The following is a 22,656-nucleotide window of genomic DNA, read 5'->3' as shown; positions in this document are numbered from 1 at the left end:
AAAATAAATCATAAAACACTACTTTTATAGAAAATTCATTTTTATTTCACAAGAAAAAATAACCCATGCTGAATGTTAATACAGTTGTTGCCTTATTAACTTGATTCCCTGAAGCAAAATTACAGGCATGTGATAGTATTCTTCCATATGTGGCATTCTAAGTGAATAGAATGTATTTATTGTGAAATCATAACCTCTGTGTTTTAAGACCCCTACAAAACATTACTTATTAATAGATGTGTATATTGGTAAGAGTGTCCCAATTTAATAAACTACAAGTTAAGAAAAGTGTGAAGGTACAGGACAGATTAAATTATTTATTACCAAAAATATTTAGATTATAAAAAAGTTCCCCCAAAATGTTCTTAAATTTGAAACTACTATAGTGTTTGGAACTATCAAAGACTAGGAGAAGACCCCAAAATGAGAATAATGAGGTCCCAATTTTATAAGTTAAGAAAAACACTTTGACATTATGATGTAAGTTATTGGGAAATATATTGTTTTACCAAACATCAATTTATATGAGATGGTATAAAATCTAGTGAGAGGAAGTATATAATTATTTACATAGCAAATTTTATGTTTAGAATAATTTTCCCCCTCTAAAAAACAAAACAAAACAAAACAAATCTAGTCAGGTCAAAATCTAAGCAGATGCAAGATGCCTTTAGCTAAACTTGAACATAGAAATATTCTAACATTAATTAAGTTAATAGTTTATTCTTAACTTATCTTGTTTCACAAAGGTGGTTGAAGAGCTTACAAAAATTATGAAAACAATGAGATAAATATTTGAATTTTTAGGACATAAGAAAGCAGAGCCTTAAAGTAAGCCACTTAATAAATACCTTCTAATTCCATTTGATTACTGGTTGTTAAAAGAAAAACTGAAAACAAAAACTATAACTTCCAGGACAAACATGCAGGTATGACACAGGAGGAGCTGCTTGGGAGGGGCGGTTTTTATGGCCTCTAAAATCAATTCTAGAATAAATTAAATATGTGACACCCACTAACTTGGTACACCATATCTTCCCTCATGTAGCTGATAAAATATAAATTAATTCTTTCCCTCTGAGATATATAGAAAAACATTGCTCTTTATTGCTGACCCTTCTGCCACTGTCTAAAAATTTGAGCATATTTTTAAGGAATATAATTTGATAGGATATTGAATTATTAACCTACTTTGAGTACCAAATTATTATCAAACTCAGAGCACCCACATACCTCAGATTGGCTGATGGGTAAGGACAATAGCTGGTTGACTGTGTGCCTACAACATAATAGGGATCAATGATATTTGTTGAATGCATGAATTAACAGGTTGCCAACACCTGTAATTTCTGAGAATGACATAGAGAAAAGTTAACATATTTTTCATCAAAAAAGGATCAGATGAGACTATTTTTGATCCAGTGTAAATGTGTATACAGTACTTTCTTAATAATTTTTAGAGTCTATCTCATGTATGAGATCTTTCTAACATCCAGATGACCAGAAAAAGCTCAAGACTAGCCATAATGGTCCACTTAGAAGCAAAATGTATGAGAACTCTTCACCTAAGAGGGGCACTAAGGAATATTCTATTCAACCTAAGCCTTCACAAAGCAGAAGATTCAGGCTTACTTGAATCATCACCTAGTTGACATTGTTAATTAATGTCATGGATGAAAATAATATCCTGTTCTGCAGTGTAGGGCTCTTTCTGCCACACACGTTGCTTTTATAAGGCAATTTATCTATGAAGGTGTCCAAATAAAAATGACAACTTTATCTTTAAAATTTAAATGAAATTTACTTTTAAGTGAAATAAATCAGACATGCATGTTTAAATATTTCATTGGTTCCGTGGTGTGAGAAACCCAAAGTATAAATAAGGACCAAAATGTATAAAACATATTGGGAAATGGAAAGAAAATGTTCCAATGGGAACAGAATCAAAGTAGGGGTGTGGAGCAGCGAAAGAAGGAAGATAAAAGAAAAAAAAAGAGAATAGAAGGGAAAAATGGAAACAAAACTTTTTTAAATAAAGAGGAGAATAGGGGTTGAAGGGAGGGTAGGGGATGAGGGGGAGAAGAATCAAGAAATATCATGTGAAGGTACAAATTCCCTATAATGAATGTGATTACTATGTATGTCTAAAATGTACCAATAAAATCAACAACAACAAAAAAATCTAACACCTAACCATAACCCTAGCCCTAACCTGAAACCAAACTCTAACCCTAGCCCCAACTATGATTCTAACCGCAACCTAACTTTATATCTCACCCATAACCCTAACCCTATGCCTAACCCTACTCCAACACTAATTCTACCAATAATTCTAACCACAACCTAACCCTAACTCTAAATCTAACTCCTACTGCTAACCTTAATCCTTGCTCTAACCCGAACCCTAACCCTAATACTATTTGAAAAAAATTAAATTTATTTTTAACTGATATTTGTGTTATTTTTTTAATTGCTTCTGTGAGTTGACTTCTCTCCCAGATTCAAGATGCATTGAAACTAAGGATTGGAGTAAACACTGAGAACTGAAAGGTGCCGGGAAGCTCCTGGCAGACAGTTGCTGCAAGGAGATAAATGAAACTGACAGGTGTCTCACTCCCCATCATATGAGGGCAGAGAGAGGAGTAGGTCTGGCAGGATTCAGCCCAGCTTGCGGGAAAAGCAGTGCTAGTCTGTGGGAGGCGGCTCTGACTCAGTTGGTTTGACTTTGGTATTTAAGTGTATTACTACATTGTTTAAAGATAGGTAGCCAAAGAGATTTGGACCAAATATGTTCAAAAATCCATTTATTACTAGATAACAAACTCTTAGACAGATTTCTGGAATGAAACTGTTGCTCAGAATGTAGTCATATTCCAAGTAAATGCTTTGCCCAAATATTCACAAGTCTTATAACCTACATACTCCTACTCTTCCAAACAGTAGTTAAGTAACATTCCCATGTTGGCACAAATTATTACCGATCAACAATATGGCTAGCTAAACAAAAGATCAATTATAGAGCCTTTTAGCCCCAATTAAGAAAAATGTACTTACTTGAATGGTAATCATTTCCTCCAAGTATCATTTGTTACTAAGTAATACAGAATTAAGCTTCCAAGGCCTCAGTAAATTAGCATAAGACATTGCACAAATATATACATATGCATACTTTCTACACATATATACATAGAGATAATTCTTGTTGCCCATGGTAGTTATAGTCTATAAAGTCTCCATTTTAGTGAATTAGTAATTCACTAATTCATCAAATTAGTCAATGCTCAACCACTGTTCCCAGAGGTAATAGGGTTAGGCTCCTGTGTGCCTCTTGTCATAGTACTTTTGTCAACAAATCAATGCATAGATTCATTTTAGCTATGTTTTTATTTGAGACACCTACTGAATATATGCTGTTGATTCACTAACACTGAACTTGTAGCCAACAGCACTAACTATATAGCACATGGCTGTATGGAGCTTATTCAACTTGCGCATTTTCTCCACAAGGCACATTTCTTGCTCTTTAGAGCCTTAGACGGAACTTCAGCATTGTGCTTCAGGGTCATTTTAATCAGTGAGATCACCAACAAAAAACATAAAAATGTGAATAACATAGTACTAATAAGTTAGAAAATTTGTTTCTAATATGAGAGCTGAGACAAGAAGGTGGAACATGACCTTGTTTGACCTCAACTTGGGAATGGAAGTGCACATAGGGTGACAAACTTTTTACTCCTCATCACATGTCTGTGAATGACCATCGAAGTCACGAGAATGGACATTAGAGTTATAAATTTCACAAATCCGGAGTGTGTGAATTAGTACAAATATTATATGCATACATATATATATATATTTATGTGGACATTTCTATAGTAACCTAGTAAGTTTGGGCCAGGGCTGCTCACAGTTGGGACCATTGGCAGCTGCAATGTCTTTTCTAAAATGTAACACAGAATGTTATTCCTACTTAGCAATTTGAACACTTGCATAACCTTGCCTTTTAGGGGCAAGTGAATAATTATGAAATGTTTAATTTTCTTACTCCTTCAGATTCTTAGGCTTGGACCTTTTCTTGAGCTCCCCAATGACCATTAGTTCTCTTTGGTATTCTTAAAAGGAGGAAAAGCTAAGGTCTTTATATTTTGCAAGTTGAAGGAAATCTGAAAATAAAAACTCTGCTCTTTTTTCTGAATTAGGGTAGAGCATGCGCCTACAGCTTTGCTCTCATCAAGAGCTGACCACAGCTTTTTGTGTTACTTGGCTGGAATCCATAGGAACAGGGTGGGACATGTAGACTTTAGATCTACTTATTGCCTGGCTGTATACACTTCCTGTGTGATCTTCAGCTGTAAAATGAGATGATAATATCTATCTCGTGGTGTAGTTGTGGAAAGTAGAAGTAATTCTGTATTTTATTCTTATCATTAATAGAAGCAATAATAATTATACTCATACTAAACATGGATAATACATCAAATTCAGCCACAAAAGGAGTATGAGGGTAATTGAAAAAAGTAAACATCACCTTCCGTCACACAGATTATGGCTGTTGGTTTGAGATTATAGCATGGTTGTTCAGTGTCTCTACAGAACCCTGACGTGCTCCAGCTTGTGGCAGGACAAAGTCTCTCCTGCATACTCGTGTTCTTATCACTGGACGCTGTTGAAACCATCAGCTGTCCCAAGAGCATGAACTGGCATCCTGCTTTCTGCAGAACTCTGAAGCTCAAGGTTCATGTCACAGGCTCTGCAGAACAGCTGATCTTAGCATGCATCCAAGAGAGAGCGGGCTCAGTGCCACCAAGGCCCCTTCCATGTTCCTTCTCTGTTGTTCACTCTTCCTGCTTTTGCTCTGCCTTTTACATCCATATCATACCTTCCAGCTAATGCATCCTCATCTGCTGTTTCTCATATATAAAGAAAAAAAGATGGAGGCCAAGGAATTGTGATGGAAGAGAAGTTTGCCTGAACAAGATAGAAATAAATAGGCCAATCAATCAATCAATCAGATGCTAATATATATGTGCTATTATGTATACAGTATACAGAGACTGAGCCAGACATTTGCTATAGATATTTGTCAGAAAGTAAAGATTGCAATTACACAAAGTCATGTTCTCCTACACAAAAAATAAGATGAATCTACAAACAAAATGGGCAGCAGCCTTGTGATAATGTGTTTCCTATCACTTAAGGTGATTTAGAAAGACAAGGTGACAATATGTTGAATATGCACCCGTGAGTGCAGCTCCATTTCCTCACTGAGTTGTTCATCTGTCACGGAACATCTGTGGTTGGTAATCACTGCAGAAGCACTGTGGTCCTTACTTTGGAGGAGCTCATTGTCTACAGGCATCATTTAGCTTATGTCTTTAGAGACTTTCAGTATTTACCAACAGAATTCTATAATATTTGTACCTACATCAGGGCAGGCATGAGCAGCCATTCAGGAGGTACACTGGCTGCTCAAATATTGCAGTCTCTCTGTAACAATTGGTAAGCAGTCAGTGAGGACCCCATCACACACCCAGCTCCTAGCAGGATCCAGCAGCTGAAGGGTAAACATCTGGCCCAACAGGGGAACTCCAGGAGCTGGGAGCTGCCTCCACCTGAACAGCCATCCTGGGCAACTGTGATAGTCTACATTTAGAATGTCCCCCAAAAGGCTCACATGTTAATAGGCAGAGATTCTGGAAGGTTATCGGATCATGGGGGCACTACACTGATCTGTGGATTAATCTACTAAAGAGTTCAGAGATCAATGTGCTAATAGGAGGCGGGATCTGGTCTGAAGAAGCAAGTTATTGGGGACATAACTTGGAAAGGTATATCTTTCTCCTTGTCTCCTCCTTTCTCTCTGCTTCCTGGCCACCATGATATAAGCAGCTTCCCTCCATCAGACTCTTCCACCATGCCCTTTCTGCCTTGGAGCCAGTTTCCTATGAACTAAACCCTCTAAAACCATGAGTCAAAATAAATCTTTCCTCTTTTAAATTGTGTATGTTGGGTATTTTGTCCTAGCAAAGAGAAAGTGACTAAGACAACAATTCAGTGACTAAGCAAGACCCTCTGTCAAAATAAAACATAAAAAAGGCACAGTGTGAAGGCCCTGGGTTGTTAAGCTTAACAACAAAAAAAATCCCTTTCCATCTAGCCTATTTACTCCTATGCCATTTTGGAGATCAATAAAAACAATAGAGTGTTTTGTATGAATACATTGAAGGGGCAACAATCATGTACATATCCATATCCTCTAAGAGGATTAGGGACTCTTATATGAAACATAACACACATGTCTCAAAAATCTAGTTACTGAAACATGACAGACCACAAAACTACTGATCAAAATGTACACTACTTACTGTGGAGTTAACTACCTACAACAAACTAAACCTTGAAGTTGAATCAACATATACATAGAAAGAAAAAACAGTAATTAAAAATTACCTTATCACCACTCTAAGACAACACGATCCTCAGAAACTCTCCTCTCCCGGACTGTTGGAATCCCCAATATCTGCATGTTCACATGCATGCAAGTGTTGAGTGGTATAAACTTTCACAGTGGACTGCAAGAGAGTATTAAGTAACCCAGAGTAAGAGAAAGAAAAACCTCCTGCTGTTTTATGGACTCTACTGTTTCTGCTCCTCATTTGCAGAATGAGAACTCCAGAATTCTCTGCAGTTCTTCTTTAATAGGAAAACACTTTCATGAGTCTTTTTGCTTCTGCTTAATCTGGGTGGGAATGGTTAGGACAGAAGAGGGTTAAAATTTGTCTAGGTGAAAAGTTATCTTCTGTGGATAGGGATGCACATTTGTTGTGCCGAGAGGTCCCACGTATCTCCTGTCTGCTTAAAAGACAGGACTGGGGCCACAGAGTGGAGATTCAGAGGGGAGCAAGGATAGAAGAGAGGCTCGGCTCTGCTGTGAGGTGACCTTGGCAACATGAAGAGGGGTCACCAGACCCAACTCGAGAGACAGTGTGTGATGTTCACATGCTAATGCGCTGCAGCCAGCAGCTTCCCTTTTCCACGCTGAAAAGCCTCATATGAGCCTCCAACTCTCAGTCAAGCTTATTACACCACATCCTTGCTCAGTGCTGCCTGAGGATGCGAGAGGAGGCCAAGAGAGAAGTCTTCAGCTCAAAATAATGTGAGATGCCAAAGGGAGCCACCAAGAAATCTTAGCAGTTGAGCAAAACAGGCAGGTGTGGGAGACCACCAGAGGCTCTCGGGAGGCACTTGGGTTCGAAAGGCTACAAAGCAAGAGGAAATTCAGGTCACCTTAAAGATACCCCAATATGATTTCTAAATACCAAGTTATAGTAAGTCATGATTAATTTAGGAAGTTACCTGTTCCAAATAACTAAATTTTACATATAAATGAAAGTCCTTGGAAGTACACATCAATCTTCCACACACAACAAAACCCAAACCCAAGGACTTGTTTTTGTTTCTGTTGGTCTGTAGCCCTCAGAGCCATCATTGTTTTACAGAGGGCCCCATTCTGTATTTTAGGTCCTGGCCAGCAGAGCCTTGAAGAACAGAAAAGTACAAATGTTAGAGGTCAGCCATAACTGAAACAAAAGCATTTTTGCTCTTAACAATCACATAGTAAATGTAATTTGTAGTAATTTTGTAAAATATTAAAATTTATGAAGAAAGTTTTTAAGTTACCCATAATTTAATTTCTAAAAGATATAGTTGTGCATTTTCTTTCAGACTTTTTAATGCATTTTTAAAAACAAAACCAGTATGATATATTACACATAATTATATATGTGTGTGTGTTTACTTACCATATAATGAATATTTCCAACATTAAGTATCCTTTGGAAATACAATTACAAGTCATTACATGATATTTTATTGTGTGAAATTTATTAAATAATAGGTTATTTCCAAGTTGTAAATATACCCCTAAGACAATGCACAAATGACATGAACCAGGAGCTCACAGATTTGAAACACAAATGTCCTACAAATGATACACAAATGTATTAATATGAAAGAACTCCAAATTAAATTATATAAATCATTAATTTCACTTACAATCACAAAAAATGTAAAACATCTGATGATCCTTCATGTTGGTGAGGACACAGAAAAATAAACAGTCTCAAAAACTAGATAAAAGTATAAATCAATACAGTATCTATGAAAGACATTATGACAATTGTGATATTGCTTGTAATGTAGAAAATTGGAAATAATCCAGGTGCTCATTAATAGGGGATTTGATAAATTATGGTAAATTAATACAAAGGAAGATTATGGAGTCTTTAGAAAGAATGAGATACTTAGAGGTTATATACATACTGACATGGAAAGATATCCAGAATATATTGATGTATTATAAAGATTAAAAATTAAAAGGTTAATGCAAAAATGCTTTGCCCTCTACACATGAATTCTATTTAATCTGGAGGACCGATTAGTTCCTGGAAATGGGCATGCTTGCTGAATCAGCTGATGTATTCAAATTGTTATACCCCTGCCTTTTAGGAGCCCCATTTCTTAACATTCTACTTTAGCAATTGCTTTTCCTTGCTCTTTAAATTCCATAGAATAATGCCATCATTCCATCTACAGTTTAGGTAACTGTGAGCTCATTCTTTCAAGCTAAGGAGTTGGTTATGACACTTTTCATAATGTCAAAGAACTTCCACAGTCACTAATTTGCCTATTCATCTTGAGCCTATGTTTCCAAAGCCATGTTCATTAAATTACCTTGATTGTTCATAACATTGATTTGAACATTCAGCATAATTCTCTTGTTTCTTTGGACCAAGCATAGCACTTTCACTCGTAGACTTTTGCTAATCAATACAGAGTTAAATTTTGTGCCTAGATTCAAACTAAGTAGTAAAAGAAGAATTATATGCATTGTATGACAATTATAACAACCCATGGGGCTTTTGCTGTCTGAAAGCAGTTACAGTAAGGAACACAAATCCTCATTAGCTAAGAATGTACTAAGGGCTGTCCTTCCTTGGCTGATAGTGTAGAATAGCAGTGTATGAGAAAAATAACTCATGGCATCCTGTAATGGGATAATATTTGGGAGAACATATGAGAAACAAATAATACTATTTCAAATCATAACTAAGGTAGATTAAATATGTTTATATAACACTATTTTTTGAAAAAAAGGATTACTTTATTAATAATATTAATATATGCAAAAAACTATTTGGAGAAACTTATACCAATCAATTAACAATAGTGATGTCTGGAATATGGGAATATGAGCCAGTTTTACTTTTTACATTATATATTGAGGTACTATTTGAATATTTTATAGTGGGCATGATTACTTTTAAAAGGACCAAAGAGCAATAATTTTTAAAAATATATTTGTATAAATAAATTGTGTAAATCTTTGTACTGATTTCTGATTATGTTTCTCATAACAGATTCCTAATATAGCCTATGAGTAAGATTTTTGTTCAAAGGTCTGCAGTCTTTAAGGTTCCTAATACATCAAACTGTTGTTTTCCAGGTTGGGACCACTTCACATTTCTATAAGCAGTTATTTATTCATTTACTTGTGCATCCAGCAGATATTTGTTAAGTGCCTCCTATGTGTCCCCTACTCTACCAACAGCTGGAGTTGCCATGGTAAACAATTCAGATTTGATCTCTGCCTCCATAGATTATACCAGTGTTAATCAAATTGATATGCAATTTTTAAAAACTATGACAAATACTAGGAAGGAAAGTAAGGAATGAACTGAGAGCCCATTGGTGGAGGAGATGAGGAGAAAGAATGGATTTCAGGAAGAGGCTGAGCCCCTCTGTGCCCTTGAAGAACAGGGCATTGATAGCTAAAAGGGAGCTCCTAGGGCTAGACTGCCAGGCACATGGGCACCATGGTGTGGGATAAGAGGCAGCCAGGTGTATATAAAGTTGATGTAAGATTTAAGCCTGTGATCTGTATGCCAGCAAGTTTGAGGGACAGTTTGTTCTGTGGTAATAATATATTGATATAGTATCTTTTCTTAATTTTAATCATATTTATTTATTTTTTCTGGTATTAAGGATTGAACTAAAAGCCTTCACACTGAGCAGAATCTCCAGCCCAATTTTTATTTTTTATTTTGAGACATGGTCTCGCTAAGTCATTAAGTTGCCCTAGCTGAGCTCGAATTTGTAATCCCCCTGACATAGCCTCCCTAAGTACTGGGATTACAGGAATGAGCCACCATGCTTGGCTGATACAGGATCCTAATAACAGATTTAATAGGAATCTGAACAAATAGTTCAAGCAGAGAGTTAATTAGATTAGATTTTTTTGAAAGAATAATGTCTGGCTGCCAGGTGAAGTAGAGGTTAGAGGGTGCAAGAGAGGCCATGGTAAATGAAGAAGGATGCTATAGCTCTAGTCTAAATGAAAGGGGATGGGAATAATTCATTAGGGTTATTATGTATATTGTTTTAGAATTATGGAAATAGTAGACAGCATTTTTAAAAATTATTTGATTATCTTATTCACTTTATAAAATAAAATCTAGAAACAATGTGATCTTTAAATTTGGGGAAAACATTTTACTGACCTATAAAGCCAAAAATATGACAATCATTTAAAATTTTTAAATTTAATTTTGACAAATAATAATTGTGTATATTAAGGAGTACAATATGATATATGCAAGGAACCTAAATGCCCATCAGTGGATAAGTGGATAAAGAAACTGTGGCGTAGTTATACAAGGAAAGGTTATTCACCCTTTAAAGGGGGAAATTCTATCATTTGTGACAACAGGGACGGAACTGGAGTTTTTATGCTAGGTGAAATAAGTCACCCATATAAAGATAGATACTATCTGTTCTTACTCATATGTAGAATCTTAAAAAATCAATCTCGGGCCGGGGATTTAGCTCAGTGGTGCTGCCACCTGCCTCGCAAGTGCAGGGTCCCAAGTTTAATCCCCAGTACCAAAAAAAAAGTCAATCTCATAGAAATAAGAGAGTAGAAAGATGGTTGCTGGGGGGGATCAGGATAGGGAGGTTTTGATAAAGGGCACAAAGTTTCAGTCAGGCTGGAGGAAGAAATTTCAGTGATTTATATTGCACTGCCTGGCAACCACAGTTAATAAAATTATGTATTTCAAAGCTTCTAAATAGAATTTTAATGTCTTCACCTCCAAAAAATGATAAATTGTCGAGGTGAGGCATATGTTAATTATCTTCACCAAATCTTTCTGCAATGTTTACATAGATGAAAATATCCCTCACTAAGCCTTTTACCTTCATTTCCTGCCATTTTTTTTTTTTTTGGTACCAGGGATTGAACTCAGGACCTTGCGCTTGCGAGGCAGGCACCAGAACCACTGAGCTAAATCCCTGGCCTGCCATTGTCTTTTTATGTTACCCCATTCACCTCTCTCTCTCAGGAACTCTGAAAAGAAGTCACTGGAATTTTCTTCCTTTGGTCATTTATTGTTTTCAAAGCTACACTGTCTCACAAACTGGTCAGAAATGTGCCCCCTTTGCTTATGCTGCAATGTGTTTTCATACAGCCCCTGATTCATGCTCTTTTCTCTCCCAGATATGTGATATCAGGTCAAATCCTTGCTGATGGTTAGGTGCACAGGTTAGCTCTGGCCCTTCTCAGTATCACTGTGCATCTGAGTGATGTTCATAGGTCTTGCTCAGTTCCTCCAAACCTGTCCATATGTATTTACCTTGCGTATCTCTGCTCAATTTCAGGCTACTTGGCTTTATCCTGACTCCTGCTGTTCATCGTGTAAGGCGATAACTGTACAATAAGTAAAGAGACACTTGGCTTTTTCATTGGTAAAACTGGTTAAGAGTGACCTTCTAGGGTGGAGGACAAAGAGCAGGGATGTGACACAGTGCTTTCCCAGCTTCATTTTAGGCTGGCTGATTTGCTATTTCAGATAACATGGAGCCCAGGGCTCCATGGGCTTTTCAGTTAGCATATAGACTCTGGCCGTTCTGGCAGCACTGAGATTATCAGGCTTAATTTTCCATCATTATCTATGTTTTTTGTTTGTTTGTTTGTTTGTTTTTTGGTATGGGGGATTGAACTTGGGTCCTTGCTCTTTCGAGGCAGGCAGTGGAACCACTGAGCTAAATCCCTAGCCCTCTATGTTTTAAATTGCATCAGGGATTTCCAGGCATTTAAAATCAACCTCCCTTTTTTCCCTGTTTTGTCCTGAGCCCCTACTCTGAGAATGCCTTGGCTTCTGTGGATGTGGTAGTCACAGATTTGATGCTAGTAGAGTCCTCCTGTCTTTTATTACCAAGATGATCTGTGACACAGGAAGGTCATCCTTCTACTGGGGCACTGTTTAATTGTCTCCTTCCAGGCTGTTCAAAGGAGCAAGTGACACAGCACTCGGCCCTCTGTGACTTTCCTGTCCACTGCTTGCCAATGCATCTCCAGCATTTCAGCTGAAATGGTTTTTGAAATTCGATTTCTTTGTGAGTGTATGTGTCTTAAGGGGAGGTGGCATTAAATGAGAAGGAAAATATTAATGATAGCTGAAATGGCCTGTGATATGAAGTATCCAAAAGTAATGTGAAGGAAACATGATCTGTGGGTATCCTACATTTGATCTTAGCCAAAAAGGCCGAGAAGTGATAATCTGTGAGTATCCTGCATGGATGTTTTTGTACATAAAAATTTATGTATTGAAGAAAATCTTAGGGCACGGCCAGGTAAACACCAAGAACCAACTGCACAACACTCACAGACCAGTTATCAGTGAGTTTAAATGAATGCTGATGATTATTTAGACTCTGTTCTTTGATTGGGGAAGTAAGGCTGCAGAGAATTAGTCTTTAAAAATAGCAGTTTTTACCAGTACTTTTCAAACTTACCCATTTATTGTGTTCTTACCAAGTACCATGCAAGTGTCAAGCACTATATATATATAGATTAGAGTAAGTTGAGTATCTTTCCAAGATCATGTAGCCTATAACTAACAAATGGGAATTTGTGCTATTCTGACCACAATACCTCATACATACTAGTGACCCTCCTCAAACTGTATTCCTGCTTACTTATAAGGAACATATGTAATAAAGCCTCCACTGTATATCTGAGTCAAATTGAATGAAATGCAGTGCTTCTTAGGACAAGGTCCTGGTAAGGCTCACCTTTGCCATGGACTGAGCACCAACCAGGCAACTGGAAAAGTCTGTATTATGGGCCACGCACTGTACTATACCCAGGGTAAGTAAGGTTCTTTAGGTCCCTTACTGCATTATAGAATTGCATCCAATGTCGACTTCCAAGACAGATGTTTAAAATTGCAGAGGTGGAGCAAAGTTAAAGTGGCCTTCGGTACAGCCATTGCCAAGGAGCAAGTCCAGGGCATGTTGGCTAGTGTGTGTTAGATTGAGTGAAAAAGTTCAGACTGGATTTCAGATCTCCTGGCCCTTAGTGCGAGCTTACTCAGAATACCATATTGATAGCTCTCAAAGTCTACTTTTGCTTTGTTCTGCTTCTGATATTTTCATATTATCTGTACGGTAAGTTCACAAACAATTGCTGATTTTGTATTTGCTTTTGTGAAAAAGGTTCTACCAAGGCTTCTTTCTAGTCTCACAAGAAAGTAGGTATAAACCAATATAAATCAAGTCCACTATTTAAAATGAGATGTTTGCAGAAGAAGAAGAAATTATGAAACTCTCAAAAGAAGCACACGCCTACAGCACACAGGGTGAGTCAGAGGGTGTGGTGAGAGCAGAAACAGAAAACTGATAACCGCTCAGCAAGCCAAACAAAGCATGTACAGCCACGGAAAGGCCATTCTTATTGCTCAGGGACAAAGACTAAAGGGATCTGGTGCTTCCAGGCTGGAAGGAAGAGGTCACAAACACAAGAGCCAAGTGCACAGTGCTGAGAGCTCTGCGTCGCCCCTCTGCCGCCCTGCCCTCCCCTGCTCTCGCCCCCTCTGGGCCAGGCCTGAGCTGTGTCTGGTCTCTTTCACAGCAGCAGCACCCTCCCCGAAGAAGTCATTTCCCATTTCCTGCAGTCAGGGATTTGTCACTTTCATGCTGACTCGGCGGGTCAAGCCAAGCAAGGCTCTTTCTCTGTATTTTACAGGCAAAGTCCATGCTTTTTAGCTGCACCGATCTGCAGCAATCCAGGCCCCAGCCTGACCAGCTGCTTGATCATGCTCCTGTCCAGGAGTCCCCATTCTACCGCTGCTTTTCTCTGTGTGCCTCAAGTATTCATTATACATTAACTCCATTATTCCACCTGAAGAAAGTCCTATCCCTTTCTCCCCTCTTCTCCATGTTGTCATTCCTTTCCCACACCTTCAGCCCCAGCCTGGTGTCCTTCATGAAGCTCTCCCTGAGCATTCTTACACACAGCACTAGGGGTGTCACTGGGGGTACAGACGTGGGAGACTCCTAGCACAGTCCTGCACCGCATCTGGTGCTGTGTGGTTCCTTCTGGGTGGAGTAGCCCAGGGCATCCATGCAGCAATCCTAGGGGGAAGTGTTAATATCATGGTGGCAAGTGATGGAAATCCCAATTCAAACTAGATTGACACATGAAAAAGTCATTGTTTCACTTACATGAAAAGTCCAAGGAAAGAAGAGAAGGCTCTAATGATGCCATCAGGCACTGTCCCTCTTCATCCTGGCTCAGCTTCTGCAGAGAGGGTAGGTACAGAAGCTTCAGGCTCTCATCTCTTCCACCAAAGTCAGCAGTAGGCAGGAGACTCGGCCCCAGACTTCCCAGCAAAGGTCTCATTGTGTCTCCATGGCTCTGAATAGGTCATTTGGCCATCTCTGAGGCAATCATTGTGACCAATTAGATTGGGTTTGTGAGTGGCTTTTCCAGTTGTCTGTGCTTTGCCCTTGCTACCCACTCCAGGGCAACACTGGGGAGAAAGTGCTCCTGTAAAGGCAAAGAGAGTTGCTAGACAGCCAAAAACCATACACAGCAAGTAGGCTCTAAGGAATACTTTAACAATGAAAGAACTTCTGTGCACTAAAAATGAAATGGGCCCTGCTTGTCCAGACAGCGTGGTGAATATCTGCAGCTATCCATTTGAATGACAGATAACCAACTGGAGGTGGACCCCTAGCAAGAATTTCCCACAGTTGTCTTCACTAGCATCAGACAATGAAATAGGAGCCCTGTTCCCAGGTTGACTCATAAAGCATTATCTAAAACCTTCTAAAGCACAATCATATTTTATTGTTGGAACTGGTGCAAAATAGATCTAAAATTTGGTTGTATACCTCAAAGAATTATCTGACTGGCAATCTGAGTCAATTTTATTAATTTCAGTCTACTCTTATATAGCATTCCCTCTCTGCAGTTTCAGTTACCTACAGTCAACTATGCTCTGAAAATATGAAATAGAAAATGTTAGCAATAAACAATTTGTAAGTTTCAAATTGCATGTCTTTCAGAGCAGAACAAGGAAATCTTGCTCCATACCTCTCCACCTCACCCTGGAGGTGAATCATCCCTTTGCCAATCTGTCCACATTATATATGCTACCTTCTCATTAGTCTCCTCATAGCCATCCAGACTATCAGATTAACTGTTATAATATTAGAGTGATTATGTTCAAGTAATCCTTTTTGAGAGACAGACCACATTAATGTAACTTTTGTTATAATGTCATTATAAAAATTCTATTTTATTGTTGTTACTCTCTTAATTTGAAAGTAGTCATTCTTTGGCCTTGTAGCATGCTAAACAACGATAAAGTCCACCCTTTTTTAAAAGCAGAACACAACTTTTATTTGTAAATTCAGCATTATTTGTTGTGTGCATATTAGAAAGGCATAGTTTATATAGGGTTTGTTATTGTGCGTGGTTTTAGGATCCACTGGGGATCTTGAAGTATATCTGCTGCCAGATAAGGAGGGTTCCTGTACAGTGGAATCATTCCTGCTCAGCAGGAAAGAGCATGTTTTCTTAGCATGGGTAATGGCAAAGTAAATTTGCATTCCTTGGGCTTTGCTGGATGCTCTTTGTCTTGAACTGGTGCTTCTTTCTTTGCTTTTATATGCTTTAGTTTCTGACTCAGTACTTTCTCTAGTTCTTGAGTCAGGTTTTATCACACTATGTAACTTCTTATCTCTGCTTTGCAAATTGCCCTTCAAATCAATACCAAATTGGTCTTGGGCCTAGGGTTTAGCTCAGTGGCACGGCACCTACCTTGCAAGTACAAGGTCCTGAGTTTAATCCCAGGTACCAAAAAAAGAGTAAATTGGCCTATAGGAGAAAGCACACCAATTATTTCACATGTACAAGGCCCAGTATATTCACTAAGGTTCCTTTTGAAATACTGCAGAAATACAAACCAAGTGTGCTGTGTCATAATGATTATAATAGCAATAGCTGTGTCAGGCACTGGACTAAGCCCTTTATATTATCTCATCTACTTTTTTAAAGTACTTTCTGAGCCACATTGTTAACTTGGCTTCACCTAACAGATGAAAGAACTGAGGTTTAGAGAGAGTAAATCTGTTACCCAAGGCCCCCAGGCCAAGATTCAGACAAGACTGGGTGTACTCAGGGTGTTATGGCCTTCAGACCAAGATTCAAACCTAGACTGTCTTCTGATTCCTTAGCATTCTAGAAAGTGTGTTATTGACACCTGAGTAGAGGTCATGACAACAAACATGCACTAAGATAGTAACAGTCCCGTTAGGATAATAACAGTCCGGCAATGATGAGGATAAAGAGAAGGAAAGAAGTATTTTGTTTATTACACCCTGGCACTGGAAGGCATGTTTTCTCCCAATCCAAGGGTATTACTCTTGATGCTCTTAGACTGAGTTCATGACAAATATTTAGTTGAACCGTTACAAGGGCACCCTATTCTCCCAGTGGAAGCTTTCAGAAGGTGGGCTGATTTTCAGTTTTTGTCCTCTATTTTCCATGTAGTGAATACCTAACCCTTTTCTCTCTCCGTCCCAGGCACTGATGAGGTGAAATCTGCAGTGTGGGTGTAGGAGGCGGGAAAGTTTATCTTTTAAGTGACCACTGCCTCTTTTCACTAAACCCACCTCCTGCCCCCAGTTCAGACCACAGAATGGATTGGGCATCACAGCTGGGCCTGTTTTGCTTCTGAGAAATAAGGAAGCATTGGAAAGGCCCCAGAATGTCATCTGGGAGATCTTCATGCTCAGTGCAGGTCCCCTCCTCCCTGCATCCTCACAGATAATTATTTACAACTTTGGCCTGCATCTTCCCAGTGATGGATAGCTCACTGTCTTAACGGATAAACCTGGAGTCTTAAAGTTCTCATGCCCCAAGAATGGCTTCTCCCTCTGAATGTTCAGAATGAAAAGAGCAGGGATGCACTCCAGACCTGTCAGAGACCCTTGGCTGCGTTCTCACTTGGTCTACTCTGATGCATCTTGACATCAACCAGGTAGCTGAGTACAGGCCCCATCTTGGCCCAAGTTTTGTTCATCTTTGGCAATCACAGGCAGGGTTGCCAGGCATGCGAGTCTGTTCCAGGGACACTGCCTCTCCATGTGCAAGGGAAATGTGTCCTCTCTTTGGGCTTCTCAGCATGCCTAACGAAAATAAATTCCTCCTCTTTTAGTGGAATATGAACTCTCTTGCTCCTCCCCTCTCCCATACCCTCTTCAGTCGTTCTCTGTATCCTCCTTCTCTCTTTTCTCAGGGATGCTTTTTATATTCATCTATTTATCATTAATTATGTTGCTTCTCTTTCACTCTCATTGCCTGTCTTTCCCCTTTGTACTCTCTCTTTCCCTAGGCTAGATTCCGTATTAAAGTCCTGCCTTGGGAAAAGAGTAATGACAGATAGAATAATTTGTTCCAAAATGAGGTTTTAAGACAGCGGGTGGAATCCACAGATTGAAACACCAACACTTAGGGAAGCCTAGTGGAGATGGAATGGTGACGAATTCTGGTATGCTTTTAGCTGGAAGATGAAGAATCCTCAAATGATTGCCACCTAGTGGCTTGCTAGAGTAAGGACAACAGTAGCAAAAGAAAGTTTGTTTTTTTAATCTGTGCTGGGTATTGAAACTGGGGCCTTTGGGTAAAAAATAAGAACCAAGAGAGATTATATAAAGGTGCAAATTTCCAATGATGAATGTTATTATATTATATACCTAAAATGTACCAATGATTAGAATGAATAATCGATAATGCAAAATAGGAAGAAAAGGTCCAAAGGGGTAGGCGGAGTGGGAGGGGCAGGGGAAAGGAAAGAAGGGAAAGGAAAAATGCTGAGAAATGGAAAAAATGGAAATAAAGTCTTTGTAAATAGGGAAGAGTGGAGGGGGTGGAGGTAGGGCTAGGGATGGGGAAAAAATAGGAACCAAGATGCATCATGTAAAGGTACAATTCCCAATGAGAAATGTAATTGTATTGTATACCTAAGATGTACCAATAAAAGAATTTAACAAAAAAATTTTTTAAAAAAATAAATAAATAAAAATTAAAAAAAAGAAATGGATGCCTTTGGGCAGAGCTACATCCTAGAGTGTTTTTGTATTACTCATTTTGTTTTGTTTTGTTTTTTAATTTTGAGACAAGTTCTCACTAAATCATTAAGTTGCCCAAGCTGGGGTCAAACTTGTGATCCTCCTGCTTCAGAGTAACAGGATTATAGGTGTGTGCCACCACACCTGGGAGGAAAGGTCATATTTTGTGCTGTAAATGTAGAGTTCTACCCCCATCCTGTCACCTCCATAACAGGTCTTGTGCCACACAAAGTGCATTCTCCTTGCCTTGTTTAACCTTACATGATCTCTCCAAGCTAGAGAGGACAGATTAAGTGTGTGGGGTTGAGACTGTAACCCTCACCCTGGTGATCTCAAAGCTAATACTCTCCACAAAACTCACTGTGGAAAGTGCAAAGGGACATAAATGCAGTTCGTATGATTTGTATACAAATTTAGTAGGGGTAATATTTACTTTTTGATGATTTTGAGGAGAGCCCAAGATATTCAGAAATGATCTGAGGAAGATTTTATAAATTTAAATTAGGACAGTAACATTTTTTTAGACAAATAGCTATTTCCATAGCTATCTAGTTAAAATATAGCTACATAGTTAAAATTGACAGAATTTATAAGATCCACTTCTATTTTTAATAAAGACAGTATCCCCTCAATTCTTCATTTCTCAAGAGAGAAGAATGTTGACATTTCTTGTCTCAGAATTGTGTTAAGCTCTGTTCTTTCATCAACAGTGAAAAGGAATACAATGCCTCTCTTGTGTTTTTTGAAACTAAGTTCAATTAAATGTCAACATTTACCATAAAATAACCAACCAAAAAAAAGCTGCTTTTGATGAAATGCTTTTGAAGTTCATTAAATTTAACCATAGAGGTCTCTTATATAAATCCACACAAAAGAAGCTATAGCCCCCTGAGAAGATCCTTCTGCAGAAGTGCCATGGAGTCCCATGGTCTTTGAACTCATGGTGAGATTCATTGGTCCTGGGGACTGACCTGAGCATAAGAAGGAGGTGCAGAGTGGACATGAAACTTTCCAGTTGCCATGACGATGTCTCCAGGGCTTCTCTTTCTGTGACTGTGAGGAGAAACAGCTGCAAGAAAAGTAAGGCTGACTGCTCAGCCCTGGGAGGCAGCAGAAATGTCTCTACAATCCAGCAGTGCAGCAACCTGCAGCCCCCTGCCCCGTACATATTTATGACTGTCCTCCTCCCACAGGAAAGAGCAAAGGTGTCTTCCTGATTGTGCTTGTGCTACTAGCGTGAAACACTGTCACCCAGTACTGTGACTACTTAGAAACGAGAGTTCCCTGTTGGTTGTGTCAAAAATCCCCTGTAGATGGATCACTGGGGCTTTAGTTTCGGGAACCCCCTAATTGAATAAAGAGAAATGTCACTTCTCATAGGAAACACTTTGCTATGGCATAACGTAGATTACTGGGTAACTTCCTTTTTCTAAATCCCTGGGAAATTCAGCCTTGATTTACTAGTTGAGCCCATAATGCTGAACTTTGAATTAACTTTGATACTTGATGCTCTCTACTTTCTCACTAGGTATGAAAGGGGGAAGGTAAGTGAGAGAGTGAGAGACAGAGACAGAGATACAAGACTGGCAGAGAGACAATGTGAAGATAATAATCAAGCTGTGTCATGAGCTCCAGAAGATACATCTTTTGCAGAAACAATCATAAAAGTCTTGTCCCTCCTTGAACCTGCCAGGCAATGACTACTAAGCATCCATGTTGAGAACTGACTGACAGGGACATCTACCTGCACACCTACTGCATAACTACTGACAGCGAAGACCCCGAGCCACTCCCAACTCCGGGTGAGCCCTTTAAGTAAGGACATGGGTGGAGAGAGAAAGATGGGGACCTGGGACTCGAGAGAGGTGGGACAGATTGGGAAAGGGGGAGTGCAGGGAGGAGAAAGTGGCAGGTTGGAGGAAGAAAGGGAAGGGGAAGGCAGAAGACAAAGGGAGATACCAAAGACAGAAAGGAAGGGACAAAGGGCAGAAAGGCAAAGAATGCTGGGAAAGAAAAAAAGGAAAGAAGCAGAGAGAACCAAGATGTCCATGGTGCCCATGTTCCCCAGCAGTCGCCCTGTGCAAACGTGTGCAGCAGCCACTGACTGGGCTGGGTGCCTTAGTTGCACAGTAATGAAGCCAGAGAGGCTGGGAGTCTGTCTTCTGCGCAGCTGGACAGGTCTCTGGTGTCATAGTCTGGCTGGCCATGGTCTCTGAGCCCTGGGAGCAGGCCTGTTGCCTGGCACCTATTGTCAGGCCTCCCCTTGTTCTGCCTGCGTGGGACACGCCCTCCGGGGCTGCAGGATGGGCCAGCCGTGGGAAGGCAGGGAGAATCCCCCCAGGAGTGGACCTTGGGTTTCCAGAGACTGGGCAAAGTCATGAGAACTTCAGTGGGAGTGTTGGGTTTCTTGCCCTGGGGAGAACACCAAAGAGGAGGAAGCACAATGACAAGTGACCAAAGAGAAGCTTCTGGCCTTTGCTGTCTCCATTTGCTTCCACTCAATAAGAACTCTTCCCCCTTTTCATTTGCTAGGCCAAAACTGAGACAGAGGCTGCTCCGTGGTGATTTGTATGGAAACAAGAACCCTTTTCTTCATTTTCCCCATGCCCTGCCCACAACAATGTACAAGAAAGGTTAGCTCGAACTTTTAGAAAGTTTATACGAAAGCCAAATTTGAGAGAGAATCATAGAAAACAAAACGTGTTAAAAAGGAAAGAGGATAAAAAAAGAAAGAGAAAGAAAGCAATTTGTTAAAGGGTCAGGAGATGCAGAGCACTTATACTTCAGGTACCAGCTTGAGCTGCACAGAAAATAAGGCAAGAACAGGAGGGGCAAAGTTTTCTCTACCTCAGTCTGTTTTATGCACAAAGCAACTATCCACTCAGAGTCCTAACTGTCCAAGCTGCAAGGGATCTCAGAGATCATCTTTTCATTTTAGGCCTTTCATTTTCGGCATGCGAAAAATGAGGCCAGCAGATAAAATCCCTTATCCTGGACTGAGCAGGTTTCCCTGATGTTGGCCATTCAGGGGCACTGCTTGAGGGGCAGGGACCCTGACAGCTGGAAGGGAACATGCAGCTGTGACAATCCCCACAGGGACTACTTCTGCATTTTGAGACAAAAGGAAGAAGGGAGGGCATGGTCTATTCACACGGGCTTTTCCTCCATAGCAGAGAATCTTGGGAATCCACCTGCACTTTCTTGGTTCAACTTTTATTATTATTATTTTATTTTACCCAATACTGTATCAGTTGCTTATGGAAATGAAGAAAAGTGGAAGTCTCTGTGGTTTGTGGATCCCTTTGTAGCAAAGAGACCTAGCACCCCTTTCTCCAACATTTGACCTTGGGGAAATTTTCTAACATCTCTGAACTCAGCTTCTTTACACTGATGTTAATCCAGGACATGGCATAATTGTTACATGAATAATAGCCATTTAGTCTTCATGCCAGCTACATCTATCAGCATGATGCCAGTTCTTTCACTTACAATTTTGTAAACCCTGTTTGTATTCCAGGTGATCGATAAATGTTTGTTGAATGAAGTCCAGTTATCCCAATTTGCACACTATTGTTTGGCTTTAGTGAGGTTAAATATAGCTAGCATTCTGCTTTTAGTGTTTCTTACCAGAGAAATTTGGCATGTCACAAAAAAGAGAATGTGTAGAGATCAGTCAGCTCCCACTGGCTCCCATCTCACTGGGAGTAAAAGGCCACGTCCTGCCCGCCATGCCCCATGGGATCTGCAGTGCCCCACCCTGACCTCTTCCCCTTCAATCCTGCTACTTGAGTCACTCTGGCTCCTTACACTTCCTGGTGCTTCTGCACCAGGGCCATCGCACCTGCTCTTCTCTCAACCACACACTGTATTTCCCCATCAGCTCTTCTCTATCACCATCCTGTGTCATAATCTCAGCAATGCCTCACACGAGCCTCTGGTTTAAAAGCGTTCCACCTTACTCCTTTCCCAGCACTTAATTTTCAGCTGTAGATCTCATCTCCATCTGATATTATTTTGGTGACCTTCCCCTCACTCACTAAAACGCAAGTTCCATGAGGGAAGAAAATTTTGTCCATTTTGTTACCATTTCTGCAGCTTAGCTAAACCCTAGATACAGAGTTTACCATACATTAAATATTCAACATGTATTTGATAAATTAATGAATCATGTCATTATGT

General features: G+C 39.5%; 1 long non-coding RNA gene across 1 annotated transcript; it reads right to left on the bottom strand.

The window, feature by feature from the left end:
• Positions 1-496: 496 nt before the first annotated feature.
• On the bottom strand, positions 497-19,791 carry LOC147829204 (uncharacterized). Its single transcript, XR_015449310.1, has 4 exons — positions 19,449-19,791; positions 14,563-14,887; positions 6,451-6,572; positions 497-4,968 (listed from the first exon to the last, which is right to left on the bottom strand). It is a non-coding gene; the product is annotated as an uncharacterized LOC147829204 (long non-coding RNA).
• Between the last annotated feature and the right edge of the window lie 2,865 nt (positions 19,792-22,656).

Source organism: Heterocephalus glaber, unplaced genomic scaffold (assembly GCF_053883595.1).
Source record: "Heterocephalus glaber isolate CG9 unplaced genomic scaffold, H.glaber_assembly_v1.0 deba00000676, whole genome shotgun sequence".
NCBI classification, from domain to species: Eukaryota; Metazoa; Chordata; class Mammalia; order Rodentia; family Bathyergidae; genus Heterocephalus; species Heterocephalus glaber.
This window is presented reverse-complemented; position numbering and strand designations above follow the sequence as displayed.